Source organism: Empidonax traillii, unplaced genomic scaffold, assembly GCF_003031625.1.
Source record: "Empidonax traillii isolate 1590-97213 ecotype Southwest subspecies unplaced genomic scaffold, ASM303162v1 scaffold994:size215947, whole genome shotgun sequence".
Classification (NCBI taxonomy): Eukaryota; Metazoa; Chordata; class Aves; order Passeriformes; family Tyrannidae; genus Empidonax; species Empidonax traillii.
Window position 1 is genome coordinate 71,287 of NW_020956187.1, and position 5,465 is coordinate 76,751.

Consider the following 5,465-nt stretch of genomic DNA (forward strand, 5'->3'; position numbering starts at 1 on the left):
TCCTCCTCCTCCTCCTCCTCCTCCTCCTCCTCTCCCTGCACCCCACACTCACCCCTGCCCGCCCTGCGCTGCCCCAGCACACGGGGGGGCACCCAACGGGCTCAGAGAACACAAGAAACTTGGGGAATTTCTTAGAAGTTTCCAATTCCAAAATTTCACCTTTTAGAAGTTCCCAAAGCATAGAAACAGCCCCTTTTTTGGGATCTCTTCGGGAGCAGGTCAGGACAGAGCTGCATGTTGAGAGCAACACAACACAGATGGGCTCCTCGATGAATTTCAAGTCCTTGTGGAAGGCAGGATGCTAAAAACACCTAAAATTAATTCTGGGCACTTCTACCTGCATTGAATTATTCTAAAATATACTAAATATAAAGTATTAATTATAATAACTATAATAACTTACTGTGCAATATAACACAAAACTGCCTTGAAATGCTCTTTACAGAAATGCCCTAATATCCCAAACACAGGAAGAAAAAAATTACATTAAAAAAAACAAGCTGTGCTGATTCCAGGTGTTCCTGCTTTAGGATTCATGTGTTTTGTAGGCAGAGTTATTCCCAACTGCCAAATTATCTGTCTGCTCCAGCTGCAGGGATTGTCTCTGCCCCCTGCAGACACAAGGGAGAAGTGGCCACTTCCCTCTGCAAAAACCTGTGGTGTACTGGAAAACACACAACACATCTTCACATTCTGCTTTTTCGGGTTTTTTTAATAAAATTTGATTTTTTTCAAATAAATAAAATAAAGGAATGAGTGTTCCTCAGCTCTCCAAATTCCTGCTTTTTAAAGTACGATGCCCCCAAAAAACACACATATTCCCCTACACAGGTGTGAAGTGAATTCGTCTTAATTATCACAGAATCATGGAATGGTTTGGGTTGGAGGGACCTTAAAACTCCTCTCATTCCACCCCCTGCCATGGGCAGGGACACCTTCCACCAGCCCAGGTTGCTCCAACCTGGCCTTGGACACTTCCAGGGATCCAGGGGCAACCACAGCTTCTCTGGGCAACCTGGGCCAGGGCCTCACTCTTCTCCAAAGCTTTTCTGGTTCTCTCCTCCCTCCCAGGAGAAGTAATTCTCCCTGTGCTTACACTGCAAGAAAACTCTCCAGAGTTTCAAAAGCAAAACATATTCAGCATTTAAACCTTCTCCAGCCAAGTAGGTAACACTGGACCTTCTCTATTGCTCTGTGCATCAAAGGAAGAATTATCCACAGGGTGAAAAATAAAGAAGAAAAACGTAAAACATAATGGCACCTCTGTTTCTTTGGGGTTTAGACTTTCCCATTCATCTTCCCCCTGTAAGGAATTACTTTCACCAGAAGCTCATTCTTAAAAACACTTAAAACACAGGCAAAGCATCACACCCCAACAGCCAACATCTCCAGCCCTCTCTCCACGTGTTTGGTTTTCCTTCACTGCATTCAGCAGACATCCACCTCGTGGAGCAAAGCCCCTGGGCCTCATCTCACCCCATCATCGTCCCCCAGAGGGTGGTTGGCACTGAACAGGCTCCCCAGGGCAGTGGGCACAGCCCCAAGGCTGCCAGAGCTGCAGGAGGGTTTGGACAACGCTCCGAAGGAAATGGGAGATTGTTGGGGTGTCTGTGCAGGGCCAGGAGTTGGACTGAATGATCCTGGTGGGCCCTTCCCAACTCAGGATACTCTACAAGAAAGGTGGAGAGAGACTATTTACAAGGGCCTGGAGGGACAGGGAACGGCTCCCACTGCCAGAGGGCAGGAATAAATGAGATACTGGGAAGGAATTGTTCCCTGTGAGGGTGGGCAGGCCCTGGCACAGGCTGCCCAGAGAAGCTGTGGCTGCCTCTGGATCCCTGGAAGTGTCCAAGGCCAGGTTGGACGGGGCTTGGAGCCACCTGGGCTGGTGGAAGGTGTCCCTGCCCATGGCACAGGGATTGGAATAAGATCTTTAAGGTCCCTTCCAACCCAGGCCATTCCATGATTCTTTGATTTCTTTCCTGACTGAGAAGAATTTCACCCTCTGGATATCACCAGGAAACACCACATGCAGGTCCAGAGTGGTTCAAGCCCCATCTCACCATCTCCAGGCTGCAAATCTCAAAGGAAGCCCAGAAGCCAAACTGGGCCAAGGTCAGACACAAAGGTTGTCTCCAGAGAAAGCAGTTCCCTGAAGGCTCTCCAGCAGCTTTGTCCAACAACCGGTTTTTCCTTACGCTTTGCTCCTGCTTTCACTGATTTTATTCCTCTCAAAAACGCTGCTGGAGTGAGAGAAACCCTCGTGGGCTCCCCCTTGGTGACACTGAATCCCACAGTGGGTTTGTGTGCTCTGGAAACCTTGGATTAATGGTTCTTCCATTAGGCAACTCACCCTCAAGATGGAAACAAATGGAATAACCAAAATAACCTTGGTTTAGTGTAAACAGGTGGTGTGAGCAGGAAGAGCTCACACGTGCCATTCCCATGACACACACACAGTTCTGCCCATGGACAGCTCAAATGCTGGGGGAAGTTCATCCAGGAGCTCATCCATCCTTCAGCCAGGCCTGGAGAGCAGAGGCAAAATCCAGGGCTAACTTACCTTTTTTTAGTTCCCTTCCTTTTTTAAAGTCACCATATTTGCTTTGCACTGGTTAGTAAAAAGATGCTAAGGAGGGAAACGCAGCAGGAAAATGCTCCTCCTGGTCAAGGGTTTCCAGGATCACCCGGGGAAGGGAGAGGCCACTTGCTGAGCTGACTTAAAATGACAGAGCCACAGAAAGAGAAGGAAAAGAGAGGTGGCTCAGCTGGGAACTGAGTCAGGGAGATGCAACACCACTGCAAATGGAACTGCTGGTGCTGCAGAGTCACGAGGGTTACAAGCAATACCATCCAGCTCCAGAGCCAGTCACACATGGAGAAACACAGACCCAGCTGCTCTCCACAGAGTGCACCATTCCCTGCAGCCTGCAAGAACTGGATTTAGGCAGGAAACCTCTTTCAATCCTCCCCGTGCATCAGCCAGGTAACTGGGATGGCACGACTGATCCCGTCTCCCCCTCCAGGGAAATGAGCTGTACTGCTCCAGGAGGAAAATGCTGCCAGGAACAGAGCACACCCTGCAGCAGTTCTGGGAAGCAGGAACACTGCCCTGGCTGCAGGTCACAGCCCTGAACCTGGGCAGCAGCACCAGCTGGGCCTGAGAAAACAACCAACCTCCTCAGAACCACAGGAGCACTGAGGCTGGAAGAGATCTCCGAGGTCACCGAGTCCCCACCTTGTCCCATAGCCCAGAGCACTCAGTGCCACATCCAGCCCTTCCTTGGACACCTCCAGGGATGGAGACTCCAACACCTCCCTGGGCAGCCCCTGCCAGTGCTGGACCACCCTTTCCAGGAAGGAATTCCTCCTGATATCCAACCTGAACCTCCTCTTTAAGGAGGACAACAGTAAATCTACCCCCGTGACTGGGAAATCTCCTCCTCCGGCATCCAGGAGCCTGTTTTATAAAGTCTGAACAACTTTTCTATCCCCTCCATCCTGTCCAAAGTCAGTGCCAGCACCTTACACCACCAGGTCCTTCTCCTGGGTCTAAGGGCTCTGTACAGCCCTCCCTCCTGTCAGGAGCTGAGGGGTCACCCTGTGTGCCATGTCACCACTGCATTCCCCTGCTCCTAAATACAACACCTACCCCTGCCCTTGATACAGCTCTGTCAGCAATTTTAGCTCCTACCAGTACATTTGGGGGAGAGAATCATAAATTGGGTGTTAATCATCCTGTCGTGCTTTCAGCCCTCCTTGCTTTCCCTTCCCTGGTCCAGCTTTAGTTGTAAATGAATATCTGAGTTTCTCATGAATGAGTTACTGCCAGGGGGAGAGCTGCTCCCTGAGGAGACTCATTTTAAATTGGCAACACTACTTAAAGCTGAATTTTTAGCTGAAGCTACAAATCTAATAAGTGAGGTCAAACCCCACTGGTTATCCATCTCCAGGAACAGCATCCCTGCCAACATAATGTTATTACAGTACCATGACAAGTCATTTTACATGGAAAAAAGCAGGTTCCAGAGCGCATCCATCCTTGGAGAAGTGTCTCAGCACTTGTCCCAGAGCGTGCAGGGCTCATTCCTAGCACAGCCTCCTGGGGAAAGCTGGAGTTGGATCCATGCTCAAATGGTTTCCCACTCACCCCAGGACAGGGTTCCTGCAGGAGAGGCTGGAGAGCCACTGGCAAGGTGAATACATAGTTATTGAATACATTCAATACTTGACTATTCTGGAGACTTGGCTTTTGATAAATCACTTCTTTCTGTAGGACTTAATTCCAGGGTGCCACACAGAGGCAACAACTTATTTTCCTTTTATTCAGGCCCATGATGCCTCAGAGCAGGTTACACCCATGATGACAAACGTTATTTGGACATAAATATTTAAGTGCTGATGAATAAATATTCCAGCAGTGGAAACCCAGGGGCCTTCCTGAGGGAAGGGGTGAAATATCCTCATCCCAGAACAGCTGGGACCCCCAGCAGTCCCCCCTCTGCTGCCTCCCAGCAGAAGCAGCACTCCATGCATCCCACCTCTCACCGGCAGAGCCACTGGAAAAAGATACAACTTATTATGCAACAGAGATTTTCTTCAAGTAAAACTAAAAGCTGAGCAGGATAGAAGTGGCATTATATCATCTGGAGGTTGATTTTCACTCCCTGGAGTGACAATTTTAACTTAAAGACTCCTGAACTCCACCAGAATTATGAATTTCCCAGGCTGGATCCAGGGAATAATCCCGAAGGATTATCAGAGCCCATTCCAGAGCCTGGAGGAGCCGAGTGCTGCAGGAGCACAAGCACCACAAGATGCCAGCAGAGCCCTGCTGGATGAGCTGCTTCCAACCTGGCATGTGGGTGGGAAGTGTTTGGGGTTTCCCACATGCCATGAGCAGCCTGAGGGCTCTGCCTGGGGCTGGGGAAGGAGCTGAAATGAGGGAGAGGAGCAGCAGCTCTTCCCAACCAGCCCCACCAGAGGAGTTGACTCTCCTGCCCCAACAAGGATTGTTCAAAAAGGGTCTGGCTGGTAAATCCCTCTCTCCTACGTGATCCCATCAAGGCTGGTTACAAAGTCAAGGAAAGGAAGCAAATTCTGGTTGACACAGAGGTGGTTGGCCAAAGGTTGGACTTCATGATTTTGGAGGTCTTTTCAAACCAAAATGATTCAGTGACTCAGTGAAATACCCTCAGCACCTCTGAGGCCAAGCACTCTGCAGGGACTGACTGCCTTATGCAAGAGCTGGGGAGCCCCAGGACAAATCCTGCAAATCCATCAGCTGTCTGAGCTCAGTCAGGATTCCAGGGGAGGAACATGCCAGGAGAGGGCAACCTGCTCCTGCTGCATCCTCAGAGGGAAGCAGGGAGCAAACCACCCTGTGACTGGAAAGAGCCTGAGAGGAAAGGCCCTGGGGGTGCTGGTGGCAGTGGCTGGACACCAGCCCAGGGGTGCCCAGGGGG

At 50.1% G+C, this 5,465-nt stretch overlaps 1 protein-coding gene and 1 long non-coding RNA gene across 3 annotated transcripts in view; both read right to left on the reverse strand.

The window, feature by feature from the left end:
* The window catches only part of LOC114068015, a 14,212-nt gene extending 10,872 nt beyond the window's left edge, over positions 1-3,340 (reverse strand). Inside the window, exons 1-2 of the long non-coding RNA XR_003573503.1 lie at positions 3,290-3,340; positions 892-898 (exon numbers count right to left, since the gene is read on the reverse strand). This is a non-coding gene — a long non-coding RNA (uncharacterized LOC114068015). The remainder of the gene's footprint in view (positions 1-891; positions 899-3,289) is intronic.
* Positions 1-5,465, reverse strand: part of OSBP2 (oxysterol binding protein 2) — a 102,946-nt gene that overhangs the window by 58,036 nt on the left and 39,445 nt on the right. The window lies entirely within an intron of this gene.